Genomic DNA, 17,783 nt, shown 5'->3' on the forward strand with positions numbered 1-17,783 from the left:
GACTTCAAGTGGCATTCCAAGTCAATATCAGGAGTATCAAGACGTTTTTGAGAAAAAGAATGCAGATATTCTTCCTGAGCATCGTCCATATGATTGTTCAATCGACCTCAAGGAAGGAACTCAGCCACCATTTGGACCAATTTACAGTTTATCGCAAGATGAGATGGCTGAACTCAAGACATATATTGACGAGAATTTAGCGAAGAATTTCATACGCCATTCAAAATCTCCAACAGGAGCTCCAATTCTATTCGTAAAGAAAAAAGATGGATCTTTACGAATGTGTGTTGATTATCGAGGACTCAACAAGATCACAATCAAGAACAGGTATCCATTACCTTTGATATCAGGACTCCTTGACCAGTTGAATCAAGCTAAGATCTATACAAAAATAGATCTAAGAGGAGCATATAATCTAGTACGGATCAAAGAAGGAGATGAATGGAAGACTGCGTTTCGAACCAGGTATGGACATTTCAAATATAATGTCATGCCCTTTGGACTCACGAATGCACCAGCTGCTTTTCAACATCTCATGAATGATGTATTTCGTGAATTCTTAGACAATTTTGTCGTCTGCTATCTAGATGATATCCTGATCTATTCCAAGAACGTCGAAGAACATGAAATACATGTTCGTCAAGTATTACAAAAACTTAGAGACGCAGGATTGTACGCCAAGATGGAAAAGTGTGTATTTCACACTACTCAAGTTGACTTTTTAGGATACATCATTTCAAATGATGGTCTCATGATGGATTCTAAGAAAGTCCAAACAATCATGGATTGGAAGATTCCAAGGACAGTAAGAGATGTCCAATGTTTCTTGGGATTTGCCAATTACTATCGGATCTTCATCAAAGATTTCTCACGAGTTGCAGCTCCACTTACACGCTTGACTAGTAAAGATAAATTTCAATGGAATCAAGAAGCGGAAGCAGCATTTGAAGCCTTGAAGACATCGTTTGTCTCTGCACCAGTCTTATATCGTGTTGACTTTTCCAAGGCATTTTTTATGGAAATAGATGCATCAGATTTTGCCTTGGGTGCAGTTTTATCACAAATGGGAACAGATGACAAACTTCATCCGATAGCTTTTCATTCAAGAAAATTCTCAGCAGCCGAGATCAATTATGAGATCCACGATAAAGAACTTCTTGCGATCGTGGATTCCTTTTAAGAATGGCGTCATTATCTAGAAGGCGCTTCTAGTCCAGTCACTGTGTATACAGATCACAAGAACCTCGAGTATTTCATGTCAGCACGCGTGTTGAATCATCGTCAAGCTCGTTGGAGTACGTCTTTGTCAAGATTCGAGTTCATTATCACTTATCGGCCAGGAAAACAACAAGGTTTATCCGATGCCCTATCTAGACGTTCTTATTTTGTACCAAAAGAAGGAGATGCAGCTTTTGAGCAACAAAGAACGGTCCTCTTGAAACCGGAGCAATTTCATCTCCGAGCAATGAAATCAACATTGACTGTTGATTCAACTTTTCTCAAGCAAATCTAGTCCAGTATGTCCTCAGACCCTCTTGTTTATGATATCGAGAATAATTCTTCCAAGTCTCATGATCTTTCTAAGTTTGAGTTCAAGAATAATCTATTATATTTTGAAGGACGCCTATATGTTCCAGAAGGAGAAGCACGTTTACGTGTTCTTCAAGCACGTCATGACTTTCCAACAGCAGGGCACTTTGGATATAATAAGACTTTGGAACTCATATCAAGAGATTTTTGGTGGCCACAAATGTGGAAGTCAGTCAAAGACTTTGTACAATCATGTGATATTTGTTCAAGATCAAAAATTCCTCGTCATCGACCTTACGGACTTCTTCAGCCATTACCTATACCAGAACAACCATGGTCTTCTGTTTCTATGGATTTCATCACAGATCTTCCAAGCTCAAGATCTTATGATTCTATATTTGTGATAGTAGATCGTTTCACCAAGATGGCACATTTTGTGCCATGTACAAAATCTATCACAGGTGAAGAAACAGCTAAGCTTTTCATTGATAATATCTATCGCTATTATGGATTACCTAAAGATATCATATCGGATAGGGGAACTCAATTTGTGTCAAGATTTTGGAGGACCCTTTTCAAGATTTTAAAAGTGGACATAAAGCTATCTTCGGCTTTCCATCCTCAAACTGATGGACAAACAGAGCGTGTAAACCAAGTCTTGGAGCAATATTTAAGGTGTACTATCAACTACCAACAAGATGATTGGACAACCCTTCTGCCATTGGCAGAGTTTGCTTATAATAATACGGTACATTCTTCCACGCAACAAACACCTTTCTTTGCCAATTATGGCTATCATCCACGACTTGATACTTTTGATTTTTCAAAAGTTGATAATCCTGCAGCAGAAGATATGGCAAATCGGTTGTCAGAGTTACATGCAATAATGAAGACACAATTGAAGGAAGCTCAAGAACAACAAAAGATAAACGCAGATCTATATCGTAAGGAGCAACCACAAATCAACGTGGGTGATAAGGTATGGCTACTTCGTCGCAATATCAAGACTACTCGACCTTGTGACAAGTTGGACTATCGTAGGCTTGGCCCCTTTTCTGTTTCTGAACAGATCAACCCAGTTGCATATCGGTTACATCTACCGGAGTCAATGAAGATCCATCCTGTATTCCACGTGTCTCTTCTTGAACCATATAAGACAGTGGATATACAAGGAAGAAGACAAATGCCACAGCCTCCTATAGAAGTAGATAATAATGAAGAATTTGAGGTGGAAGAGATATTAGACTCAAGGCGGCACCGAAATAAGCTGGAATATCTTGTTCATTGGCGCGGATATGATATTAGTGAGCGCACATGGGAGCCATCCAGGAATCTAGCAAATGCATCAGCTAAAGTCAAAGTTTTTCATCAACGACATCCATCAAAACCAAGATGAAAACCTCTCTTATAAAAGAGACAAGATTGAGGCAAGATAACATTCAATTTCCTATCCTTGTTTGTAACTTCTTTGCATTTGTGACGCTAATTAGATGGAGAGCCAACAACCAGCGGATTCAACTCAAGAACCTTCGTTTGCTGACTTACCGGATGAGACATTGCGATTGTCACAACCTTCAAGACGACGCAACCGAGATGAAGACCCTCAAGAACGACATGTTCTTCCTCGAATAGATGGTGAGATACAACGCATTTGGTATCACGACCTTGGAAGAGATTCTCGATGTTTGGTGATATTATTGGAGATAGGAACGACTCCTGATGGTGTTTCAAATGTATTATTTGAAGGAAGTTATGAAGGCCTCAACAGTGATCAAATAACAGGGTGGTCTTCTCGCCCTGGAATGGGACACTATCGATGGCTAAGAGGACCCATCAACTATCTTCGAAGAGAACAAAGATCAGAGTATGTAGCAAATACAATTCACCGCATATTAGATTTTCTCAATATATAATCATCGCTCCTCGTGGAACTCGTCCCTAGAAGGGGGGGTAATGTCACGGACATACATATAATTACCTATATGAATAGATAAAAGTATGTAAAAGTAGATAAAAGTAGGTTAATTGTGTAATATCTTCTAGAGAAGCTTCTTAGAAGCTTCATAGATGCTGCTTTGACTTTATAGGAGTCTATAGTTGACTTTTAGGCTAGAAACTTGGTCAACAAGTTAGCCATGTGCCACACATGTTGGAAGCTTAAAGAATAAGCTAACTACGTGGTCCATCCATAGAAAACTTGCCTTGCAAGCAAAGGCATGTGGCCTAGAAAGTCAACATATATTGGAGGTCTTATAGAACATCGCCATGTGGCTTCTAGTTAGATAGTATATGTAGAGGCAAGAGTGAAGCCCTCTTCACTCTTGTCAACTCCTTTCTTGCTTCTAGTCTAGTTTCAAGGGTCTCTAGTTTTCTTGTATTTTGGCAATAGCCATTCCAGTTTCTTTCTTAATATACATATTTCTATTTTGTCCTATTTCTTTTTGAGAAAAGTCTCACTTACTCTTTAGCTTTCATCGAGTTCTTGTCCTTGACAGGAGGTCATATTTTTTGCCTATTTTATTTAGTCGCCCGCGCGCATTTCGGCCCCACAGAGGAGGCCAACCAATTACACGCGGGCCCGGGCCCGCTAAGGGCCCAAGGCCATAAACATTTTTAAGTCTGAGCAATTAGTGCTCCCGTGTAAGATTGTAGATGCGAGCTGGGGCGCCAAAGTTGACCGACCCGCTCGGGGTTATTTCGATTGTGTACTATTTGTAGATCTAATCGGGGAGATATGCATAGAGGTGAGAGACGTGAGAGCTAAAATTCGCGTAGGCTCTGTGAAAAGAAAAATGATTCAATATGGCTAAAACCAAACAAATCAAAAAATTTACTTTGAATTTTGGACCTCAACATCCTGCTGCTCATGGTGTTTTACAATTAGTATTAGAAATGAATGGAGAAGTTGAAGGATGGAATGTAAGAAGAAGGGAATTCTTCAAATGAAAAGAGATATCTTTTGAGAGAAATAAAACCACATGGTGAATGGTGGAAGGACCACATCTTTCCTCAAGTAAGTGAAGAACATGACAATGTTGCACTTCTTGCTGATCCATTGAGTTTATATAATGTAATGAAGTCCACAAATGCGTTGAAGTAGAAGGATGCTATGGAAGAAGAGTAAAAATCACTCATGGACAATGGAACATAGGAATTGACTCAACTTCCACCAAATCAATCTTCAATTGGTTGTAAGTGGGTGTTTAGAACCAAAAGAGATACAACGGATAATATTGTGAGATACAAGTCTAGATTGGTTGCTAAAGGCTACTCATAAGTTACTAGTATGGATTTCAATGAGACATTTGCTCCTATGGCCAAATTCACCACCATTAGAACCATTGTGGCAATTGGGGCAGCATTGGACTTGGAGATACATCAAATGGATGTGAAGATGGCTTTTTTGAATGGAAGTTTGGAAGAAGACATCTACATGGAGCAACTTCAAGGATTTGTTGAAGAAGGCAAACAACACCTTGTTTGTAAGTTGAAGAAATCCTTGTATGGGCTAAAGCAATCACCAAGGGCATGGTACCAATGCATTGATATATTCTTTGTGAGTGAAGGATTTTTAAGGAGTGAAGCTAATCATTCCTTATATGTGATGCAATCAATTAGGTTCATATTGATTTTTATCTTCTATGTTGATGATTTGATCATCTTAACCAATACATTGAAGATGATGGATTGGTTGAAGGTAAAGTTAGAAAAAGAGTATGAAATGAGTGATTTTGGAGATCTTCTTTATTGTTTAGGAGTAGAATTTTTAAGAGATTGTGCTAAGAAGACCATTACAATGAGCCAAAATAAGTACATTGAAGAAGTGTTAAAACGATTCAACATGGAAGAGTGTAAGCCTATTGGAACACCATTGGAGGCAAACTTGAAGTTGATGAAGCTTACGGATGAAGGGTTTGCTGAAGTTGAAGGTCAAATGTAAGGTGTTCTATACAAGGCAGCAGTGGGCTCACTTATGTATGGAATGGTTGGCACAAGGGTGGAACTTGCATATGCAGTGAGTGTTGTGAGCCAACACATGTCAAAGGCTGGACCAATCCATTGGAAAACTATCAAAAGGATGATGAGGTACTTAAAAGGTACTTTGAACTTCAAATTATGCTTTGGAAGTGATAACATTAGTTTGTATTGTTGAAGTAAAAGATAAAGATGAATAGATAATAGTTAAAGTAGAATAAGTTACCTCGTAAAGGATATTATCTTAGATAAGTTGCTAATGGTCAAAGGCTTGACTCTTAGCATATAGAAAAAGCATCCTATGGACATAGGATGCGTTTAAGGACAAAGAGTCAAAGTCAAGAGGATAAAGTGTGTCCTAGGGAATATCCAAAGAACTAAGTAAGAGTAATTAGTATATGGCATAGGATACCCTCGTGGTATGTAAGATGCCATAGGATCTTAGGATCCTTGGATACCCTCGTTGTATGAGCCAAAGGATCCAAGGAGCATATGTGTAAAAGTCAAATGATGGAAGAAGTCCTTTTAGGGCAACAACCACCACCTATAAGTAACGAGAGTTGGAAGAGAGAACCATCTCATTCCACACTTCTCTTATGTGCAACCTTGCTGATTTCTACTTACTTGTGGTATGCTTAAAGTGTTCTTTTCTCAATAGGTTATGGGCCCACACACTCTTTGTTGTGCTATTCAAGTAAGTTGAATTCATTTTCACTTTGTTGCTTTTGTGTGGATTAGATCTTATGGTATTTGTTGATGTTAGGTTTGTTGGTATAAGGAGGTTATTGGTATTAAGCTTGTACATCTCTAACATTGCTTTGTGGGTTCTTATCTCCTTGCTTTGTGAGGTTAAGACTTTGTAGAAAGACCTTGATAGTGTCTTTTGAGTTGGTGAAGTTTCTTCATTATTCTTGAGTATTTTGATGAGAAAGTGATTAAGATGAGTAATTGTGAGTTCCATGAGGGTGCAATTACTTGTAGAAAGCTTCACAAGTTGAGTTGAAAGTGTTTTCAGTGAGATACCACTCTTTTGTTCATTATAGGGCATTCTGAGATTCTGCTAGTGCAAACTTCGTTTGGTGATTTTAAGCTTTTAGAGACTTCTTTTCTTAATATTTTTTGATACACTCCTCCTTAGACATGGCTTCTAGTGAAGGTGAAGGTTTGAGAGTGATTGAGAAGTTTAGAGGCAACAATTTCTACCATTGGAAGATCAAAATGGAGCTTTTGTTGGCGTCTTTGGATCTTTGGGATATTGTAGATGAGAGTGAAGATCCTCCAAGCATAGATGCAAGCCCTAAGGACCACAAGGACTTCAAAAGACGTGAAAAGAAGGCTTTTGGCATGATTGCCACCAATTTGGATGAAGCCAATTTTTCTCACATTATCCATTGCAAAGGACCAGCGGAAGCATGGAAGACACTTTGCAACATATATGAGAGCAAGAACTTGTCCAACATCCTCTTCACAAGAAGGAAATTCTTCACTTGTAAGATGGAAGAAGGTGAAGACCTCATGGCACATGTTAATAACGTAAAGGCCCTTGCAAATCAACTAGAAATTGTTGACAAGCCTTTAGAGGATGGTGACATTGTCATGACTCTACTCATGAGTCTTTCCAAGTCCTACAACTACCTCATTGTGGCATTGGAGTCTTTGAGATTGAAGGAGCTTACAATGGAGTATGTGACATCAAGACTTGCACATGAAGTAACTAAAAGGAAAGAGAAGGAGCATCAAAGTGAAGATTTAGCTCTCTTCTCAAGACAAGGCAAAGGTACCTATTCCAACCAACGTGACAATGTGAGAAGCAATGCAAGAACTTGCTTCATTTGTGAAAAACCGGATCATTTTGCACGAAATTGCTACAAGGCTAAGAAAGGAGATAGAGAAAATGCTAACAATGCATGTGATGAAGTTGGTAGAGATGATTATGCATTCATGGCAAGTGAAGGCACGTCTATGGCTGCCATGTCCAAATGGATTATTGATTCGGGTACTACCAAGCACATGACTCCATACAAGTGTTCATTTGACACTTATGAAACTATTCGAACAACAAAAGTATGGTTATGAGATAATGGCATGGTGCAAGCTATTGGAATTGGCTCCATTGTGGTGGAGATTGTTGTGAAGAATCAAATAAAAAAAATCAGATTAAAAGAAGTGTTATATTTTCCAAAGATGAAGAAGAACCTTCTTTCGGTGAGTAAACTTGTTTCTCATGGTTGTAAGGTGCAATTTGATATGAATGGATGCTTTGTGAAGACAATAGATGGAGATAATATTTTGAAAGGCTTTAGAGATGGCAATCTCTACTTCATCAATTGTAAGAAGGTGAATGGAGTTGAAGTGGCGGCATTTGCTGAATTTCCACAAGATCAAGACAAGTTTGGTATTTGGCATCAACGCCTTGGTCATTTGAATGCCAAAAGTATGAAGGAGCTCCAATCCATGGTTAGTGGCTTAGATCTTGGTCAATCATGCACAAATCTTACTTGTGAAGGTTGTATTCAAGGCAAACAATAAAGAGCTTCATTTCCAAGTGGAGTTGCAACACGTGCAATCAAATTGTTGGAGATTGTGCATTCTGATGTTTGTGGACCTATGAGGACACCATCAATGGTAGGATCAAGGTACTTTGTTACATTTATTGATGACTTTTCAAGGAAGGTGTGGATTTTCATCCTTGAATCCAAGAGTGAATGCTTTTCAAAGTTTAAGGAATTTAAGGTACTTGTGGAGAAGCAATGCGAGTACAAGATCAAGATGTTGCACACAGACAATGGAGGTGAGTATTTGTCAAAGCATTTTCATGAGTATTTGAAGATTCATGGTATTGCAAGACAAACTTCCACTCCTTATACTCCACAACAAAATGGAGTTGCTGAAAGAGCAAATCGAACTATTGTGGAGATGGCAAGGAGTATGATTCATACTCAAAATCTTAGGCATGAATTTTGGGCGGAAGCTATAATGAATGCAGTGTATACAAGAAATAGGTGTCCTACAAATGTACTTACATCAATGACTCCACAAGAAGCTTGGAGTGGGAGAAAACCTTGTGTTTCACACATGAGGACTTTTGGATGCATTGCTTAGGCAAAGGTACCAAATTGTATGCGGTCCAAATTTGATGCAAAAGATACAAAATGTGTGTTTTTTGGATATTGTGAAGGTACCAAGGCATATAGGCTAATGTGTTTAGATACCAAGAAGATTATCAAAAGTCGTGATGTTGAATTTATGGAGCATAAAAGTACTTGTGAGTACTTGGAGATGTGTCCAAGTGGAAGTAATGGTGTGTTTGTGGACACATCTTCAATTTCAGTAACGAAAGAAGAAGAAAAAGATGAAGACAATGAAGATAGTGGAGATTTGAATCAACATGAAGAAACAAAGAAGATGAAGAAGAAGAAGAAGAAGAAAGTGTATACAATTGGGATGACAAACAATGAAGAAGTTGAAGATGATGATGATGATGAGGAATACCAATCTTTGAGTGAAAAGAGACAAGGTTCAAAAGAAAACAAGGTTGGAGAGCATCAAGGTGAATCTTCTTCAAATGATAGGAGATATCCTACTAGAGAAAGAAAACAACGTGGTGAATGGTGGAAGGACCACATCTTTCCTCAAGTAAGTGAAGAACATGCCAATGTTGCACTCTTTGCTGATCCATTGAATATATGTGATGCTATGAAGTCTACGAATGCGTTGAAGTGGGAGGAGGCTATGGAAGAAGAGTACAAATCTCTCATGAGCAATGGAACATGGGAATTGACTCAACTTCCACCAAATCAATCTTCAATTCGTTGTAAGTGGGTGTTTAGAACCAAGAGGGATGCAATGGAAGATATTGTGAGATATAAGGCAAGGCTAGTTGCCAAAGGATACTCACAAGTTGCTGGTATTGATTTCTATGAGACATTTGCTCCTGTGGCTAAGTTCACCACCATTAGAACCATTGTGGCAATTAGGGCAGCAATGGACTTGGAGATGCATCAAATGGATGTGAAGACGGCTTTCTTGAATGGAGAGTTAGAAGAAGACATCTACATGGATCAACCTCAAGGATTTGTAGAAGAAGGCAAGCAACATCTTGTTTGTAAGTTGAAGAAATCCTTGTATGGACTCAAGCAATCTCCAAGGGCATGGTATCAAAGAATTGACACATTCTTTGTTAATGAGGGATTCCAAAAAAGTGAGGCTGACCATTCTATGTATGTGATATAGTCAAAAGATTTCTTGATAATTTTTATCTTTTATGTAGATGATTTAATCATCTTAACCAATACTTTAAAGATGATGGATTGGTTGAAGGTAAAGTTAGAAAAGAAATATGAGATGAGTGATTTGAGAGAGCTTCACTATTGCTTAGGAGTAGAATTTACAAAAGATCGTGCTAACAAGACCATCACAATGAGCCAAAAGAAGTACATTGAAGGAGTGTTGAAACAATTCAACATGGAGGATTGCAAGCCTATTGGAACACCTTTGGAGTCCAATTTGAAGTTGATGAAGCTCACGGATGAAGAGTTTACACAAGTTGAAGGCCAAATGCAAGGTGTTCCATACAAGGCAGTAGTTGGATCACTCATGTATGCAATGGTTGGTACAAGGGTGGATCTTGCTTATGCGGTGAGTATCGTAAGTCAACACATGTCAAAAGCACGACCAATTCATTGGGCAACCATCAAGAGGATCATGAGGTACTTGAAAGGCACTTTGGACTTCAAATTGTGCCTTGGAGGTGAAAGTATTGCTTTGCATGGTTATTGTGATGCGGATTGGGCTGGAGATGCAAATGATAGGTGGTCAAGAACGGGCTATGTATTCTTTGTTGGAGTGGGAGAAATTTCATGGAATTGCAAGAGGCAACCCAGAATTGTAAGGTCCACAATGGAGGCGGAGTACATGGAAGCAAGCCAGGGTGCAATGGAAGCAACATGGTTAAAGCAAGTTTTGGAGGACATTGGACTTGTGCAATTGGAAGCAACTCCATTGAATTGTGACAATCAAGGATGCCTTGCTTTTGTAAAGAATCCAAAGCATCATTCAAGAATCAAGCACATTGACATTCAACATGACTTTATAAGAGAGAAGATTGAAATGGGAGTGATTGACTTGAAGTATTGTGCAACAGAAGATATGCTTGCTGATTTGCTAACAAAGGCATTAGTCAAAGATAGACATCATATGTTGACAAAGGCATTAGGTTTGAAGGGCTTTGATAATTAGCAAAGTGGGAGTGTTGAGGTAAAAGATAAAGATAAATAGATAATAGTTAAAGTAGAATAAGTTACCTCGTAAAGGATATTACCTTAGGTAAGTTGCTAATGGTCAAAGGCTTGACTCTTAGCATATAGAAAAAGCATCCTATGGACATAGGATGCGGTCAAGGACAAAGAGTCAAAGTCAAGAGGATAAAGTGTGTCCTAGGGAATATCCAAAGAACTAAGTAAGAGTAATTAGTATATAGCATAGGATACCCTCGTGGTATGTAAGATGCCATAAGATCCTAGGATCCTTGGATACCCTCATGGTATGAGCCAAAGGATCCAAGGAGCATATGTGTAAAAGTCAAATGGTGGAAGAAGTCCTTTTAGGATAGCAACCACCACCTATAAGTAACGAGAGTTGGAAGAGAGAACCATCTCATTCCACACTTCTCTTATGTGCAACCTTGCTGATTTTTACTTACTTGTGTTATGCTTATAGTGTTCTTTTCTCAATATGTATGGTTATTGTGATGCGGATTGGATTGGAGATACAAATGATAGAAGTTAAACAACGGGCTATGTGTTCTTTGTTGGAGTGGGAGTAATTTCATGGAATTGCAAGAGACAACCAAAAATTGCGAGGTCAACAATGGACGCAGAGTACATGGCAGCAAGCCATGGTACAATAGAGGCAATATGGTTGAGACAACTTTTGGAGGACATTGGAGATGTGCAAATGGAAGTAACTCTAATGGAGTGTGACAATCAAGGATGTCTTGCATTTACAAAGAATCTAAAGCTTCATTCAAGGACCAACCACATTAATATTCAATATTACTTTATAAGAGAGAAGATTGAAATGGGAGTGATTGATATGAAGTATTGTGCAATGGAGGAAATGCTTGCTGATTTATTGATAAAGGCATTAGTAAAAGATAGACACCACATGTTGACAAAGGCATTAAGATTAAAAGCCATTTGACCAATAGCAAAGTGGGAGTGTTAAAGTAAAATTAGAATAAGTTACCTTATAGAGGATATTAACTTAAGTAAGTTGCTAGTGGTCAAAGATTTGACGCTTGGTATATGGTAAGGACATCCAATGGATATATGACAAAGTCATGGACCAAGAGTCAAAGTCAAAAAGATAAAGTATTAATAAAGAAATATCCAAAGACTAAGTATGAGTCATTAGTATGTATCATAGGATATCCTCGAGGCTCGTGAGATGCCAAAAGGATCATAGGACCACGTGTGTAAAAGTCAAAGAATAGAAGTTGTCTTTTAAAGCAGCAACTACTACCTATAATATTGGATATTGGAAGTGAGAGACATCTTATTCCATATTCTCTTTATGTGCAACCTTACTGATGCTAAGAGTTGTATCTTGAAAGCGTTTGTTCTTCAATAAGATTTAATAATTTTACTTAATTTTTTCTATGGGATTTGATTTGGAGATAGTTTCTCATCTCTTGACAGAAAACAAAAGCTACTTCTATTAAAAGTTCAAATCTAATCTTAATTTTATATTTTATATTATTCTTTATTTCTTCTTTATTCTAGTACTTATCAAAATACATTGTAACTTGTTATCGCTCATTAAAAAAAAGAAGGAAATATAAAAAATTCTTTTATAAACATTAAGTACATGCTACCATGTTGTGCATTATATACTTACATTATAGCAAAGCTAAAAGAGCTACCATATTCATGGACAACTATATTTTATTGGCTCTTCATTAACATCTATAAATGATATCTTCTTTTTGCTTAATATTTTAGATCAAGTAGGGTGCCAATGAATCAGACTAATTATAATATACAAATTCAGTTGTAAGATACCAATTAAAATATATATTTTTTGAGAATATATCAATCGTGCCAATGCTACTACAAAAATAAAATGAAGTATTAGGTGCCTAATGTGAGAGAAAAAACAAAAGACCTTGCTATACAAATTTTTGTTTGTTACTTTAGAATTCTTCTAATAACTAAAAAAATAAAAAACATTCCAAAAGCTTCAAGGTAAAAATAATGACCTCGACTTTAAAGCTATTCATCTGCCCATAATCTTCTCTGTAAATGTTATTCTTATTAGCATTGTTTGCTACTATAAAACAATTTATTATATTAAAACCATTGTCTTGTGTTCAAAGGAGTTTTCTTTTATTTTTTTTTTAATGATAAGTTATTATAACAAATTCATTAATTTACGTAGTTACAATATATATTCATAATTGTTTTATATTTATATAATTTATATATATATATATATATATAATTAATACATATATATATATAATTAATCAATATATGTTTATATATATATATATAAGTAATCCATACATGTATATATATATATATATATATATATAGATAGATAGATAATCCATAAGCGTATATATATATATATATTTAATTAAAACATACATGTCTATATATATATATATATATATATATATATATATATAAATGATACATACATGTCTCTCTCTCTCTATATATATATATATAAAATACATTACCACCAATATAACTATTAATAAGTATATTATTGTCATTAACCAATTGCACTATTCTTGGGTGCACATTTTGATGTTCCTCAGCAAGTTAAGCTACAATATGAGATAAATATGTTACTAATATAGTCAATGGTGTATCAAATAATGGACATAGCTTTATTTGCTACAAAGCACTTTCATCAAATTTTATGATAGTTTCAAATACAAGCTTACTTTGCAACTTAGCTTATTCTTTATTTGTTGAATGCTTAGTGATTATTTGAGCCACTACAAGCAATGGCATAGGCAAATTGCCTTCTAATATTTTATCTTTAATATAAAAAATCCTTGCTAATTTAAAATCTAAAGTCAATATATCAATATTGAAAAAAAACGTGATATTGTAATATTTTTATAAGTCAAAGTGTGTATTATGTTCCTAACAATAGTTTCTCTACTTTATGTTGAAGCTAGAATACAAAGCCTTGTTACATAGCTAACATCTAAAAGGTCAAATGATAATAACAACCAAACTTTAATAATATAATTTTCAAGTCTATTATGATGATCATATAAGCTCTTAAATGATTCATATAGAGTAGATGCCATAGTATGGACCACTATTGAGGTATATATGATAAACATATAAATATGTAGAGTAAAAGAACTTATTCCAATCTTAGAATTCACATCAAATTTGGAGACATAGCATTCTAAAGCTACATTATTTAATCTCTTTTCAAGTTTTGTAATCTTTGCTTCTAAGGTTTTTTTCTTATCTCAAGCAAGTTGCTTATTTGAATGTAAAATTAATTAGTGATATTTTCTATGGCTGTGTTTACTACAATGAGTGATCTTCAACTATTTCTTTTTATATTTCTATCCTACCTTAGCTATCTTTGTCTTCTCCTTAGGCTTTTATGTGTTTTAGGCCTTCTTCTTTTTGAAACAATTGGTTTCATTTTTTATGTAGCCAAATTCACCACACCTCAAAAAATGCAAAGTCTTTTCATGCTAAGATTTTATCAAGTTATTTATGGCAGTAGCTCTTTTTTTAGATTTAAAATATTGGTCATCCAAACAAATATGACAATGACATTTTATTAACAAAGAATCATGCTATACTTCTTAACTTTAGCAAATGCTTGTGCTAGCCTTCCTTTGCCATCATAATTGAGAATGATTCTTGATATAGCCAATTTTTAGAATTGTATATTAATTTTGGACAAAAATATATTAAAAAATTGACTTTTAATTAATACATCGATTGATTCTATTGCAAACTATATTAATTAATGTTGTATTATGTAAATACTAATATGAAAAGGCACTAGAGATCTATTTGTGAAAGGATTTGAATTTATCTTGAAGTTTGTTTTATAACCTAACACAATCTATAAGGTATTTAAATGTATCTTTTTACAATCTTCAACAACCTAATAAGCTTTTAATTATCTCAAATACATCCTATCAACTTTAAAAAAAACTTAGATATATCTTAATACACACTAATTAATTCTAAATAAATATTAAATAATTTTTAATTCACTTTAATGAAATTTCTAAAAGAAATCCTAATATAATTGCATTGAAATCATAAAAGAATCTTAATCAAGCCCTAATCAAATCCTAATGAAATCTTAAAAGAATCCTAATAAAATTCTAATTAGATCTTAACCAAATCTTAACCAAATCCTAAAAAAATCATAATCAAATCTAATAAAAATATAATTAAATTATAATTAAATCTTAAATAAATATTAATCAAATCTTATATTAGATTCAAAACCTTAATAATTAATAATCTAATTTTTGGTTATAATTCAAAATTTTCACACCTCTATATTTCTTAGTTGAAAACAAAAACAATACTTTTGAAGACAATTAGCTTTATCAAATAGAAAAAAAATCCATAATCCACTCAAGTGTTGATTGGCCTCTGTCTCCAACCTTAATATCAATTTTATAGCACTAATATTTCTTATTTTTACTAAAAAATTGTTTTGAAATTATACACAATTTTTTAAAATGAATTTTTTTACAGGTATGCTATATTTTATCTCAATCAAATTGGAAAATTACTATAAATCTTAAATATTCTAATTAGTCTTTCAAACTCCAATATTTAAGACCTCAACCTACTTCAATTTCAATAACCTTTGATTTATCTACTCAATCAAGCTTAAATTTATAATACAATTTTTATATAAAAATGAACACAAATCCACAAATTTGCACTTATAAATCTACTACAAATCTCACAAAATGATCTAAATTATAAATCATTTTTATTTTACAAAAACTAGAATTATTATCAAAGACATGAACTTCAAAGAACTAAAATGTCAATACACTCTTGTATCACTTGAAAAGACTAGAAAATCACTCAAAGATGATATGATATTAAATTAAAATGACTATTTTCAAAGATAAGAAGATTAGAAAGACTTTAAAGAAGACCAAAGACTAAAAATATATTGACAAGGGTAAAAAAGGCTTTATTCTTGCCTCGATATATATTCTTAACTAAGAGCTATGTAGCCATATTTTGTAGGACTTCTAAAACATGTTGACTTTGCAAGACACATATCTTAATTTGCAAGGCAAGTTTTCTATATATGCTCTATATACTTAGCTTGTTTTGCAAGCTATTAATACGAAGTTAACTTGTTGACCAAATTTTTAACCTATCAAATAACTATAAATACATATAAAGTCAAAACAACATCTATAAAGCTTTTAAGAAGCTTTTCTAGTAAATATTGTAAAATAAATATATTTTTATCTATTTCTACTTAATCATATAGATAAATATTAGAATAAATACATATGTCCATGATAATCACTGCAAAATAATCTTTACTTTGCAAAGCTCTTACAAAGTCATTACAAACTCAAAATACTCAAAATCAATGCTTAAAAAATCTCTCTCTCTCATCTTTTCTTGAATTCCATCTTTTAATTAATAAAATAATCTTAGATTTTCCATAAAGGCGTGGTTTTGTACCTTGGGATCTGATTTTGATTCAAGTTCATTACTAGTTCTCTCCAAGTATCAATATTTAGTTTTTTTAGATAATTTTTGCTGAAAGATAATATTTATTTTTATCTTAGATTTTTCATGATATTAATTTTGTTAGAAGATCATTTTTATTTTTATTTTAGATTCTCCATCATACTAATTTTGCTAATCTATCTTGTTTTGTCTTGTTTATAGCCTTACAAAGTGATTAAAAGGTCATTTTGCAAAAAATATAATATTAACATTGATTAATTTTACTACCGGCTTAGCTATTATCTATATATCTAAGATAATTTGGTATTATATTTTTAAATAAGATTTTTTATGTTACAATTTTTTCTTTTCTTTTATTATCCATTAGTTGTGTTGTAATACAACAATGGATATATATAATGTATAATATGTCTTATTTTTCATGTCGGAAGTCTTCAATGTATTGCAAATAATCATGCATGAAGCCTCTATATTCACTCTCAAAATATACAATAAATATTTAAAGAGAGTCAAAAGATGGTGGCTTAGCTACTAGCAACATAGCTGCTTGCATAGTTTGAACTATCCATGATAAGGTGGATGAAGTGCTACTATTTTAGGATATTCATAATACTATAACCTTTTCTTAGGTATCTATTAAGAATTTTCCATGTTCTTCTTTTACTAGATATCTATTCTTCATTATAAGAATCAAGTTGGATACTATATCTTCATTGATGATAGAAATAAGCTTTATCATGGTCTTCTAATAGGGCTACTTCTTGTGTAGTTAAAGTGAGTGATTCTCAATCCATATTCTATATATCTCAAGCACTTCATGCTTTTAATGTTGTAGCAATAGCTCAACAATATACCACTCATTAAAAGTAGGAAATATTTGGTACTTTTCTTTTATTTAAGTTTAAAATCTTAGCTTCTAATTTTTCAAAGAAATACCTTCAAGCCATTATAAGAACCAATCACTCACCATGTTGTAAAGATCATCTTCAATCTCAATAAATGTGTCCATACTTCAAACTCAAAGTCTCTTGATTGTATCTAATATTTCAATAAGTTGTAAAGTCATGTTCGTATCTACCATTCACTCAAAGTATTTAATGTGGTCACTTCCTAAGTAGTCTAATGAAAAAGATTTATAATATTGACTTTTGTTTTGAGCCACAAAAATACTACTTGAATATATACAATAATATAATAAATGAAGAGCAACTTGCATATATAATTACCACCAATTTTTACAATTTACTAGTCACTACCTCTATGCCACTATAAGACCAACAAACATCACTTATTTGATGCAAACAAAGGAATTTAACCAGCCATCAATCCAATCTCATCCTTTTAGTATACATATAAACTTTGAATATCTACAATACAAAATGGAAAAACATTGGATACCTATAGCAATAATACCCACAATTAAAAAAAAGATATCAAAGAAAAAATTCAAAAATCCAAATTAGATCTTCATTCTAATAACATGTAAAAAAAATTCACAAATAGATCAAAGCAACAACTATCTACTTGGGGTTTGTAGTGACA

This window comes from Physcomitrium patens, chromosome 7 (assembly GCF_059467195.1).
Source record: "Physcomitrium patens ecotype Gransden chromosome 7, ASM5946719v1, whole genome shotgun sequence".
NCBI lineage: Eukaryota > Viridiplantae > Streptophyta > Bryopsida > Funariales > Funariaceae > Physcomitrium > Physcomitrium patens.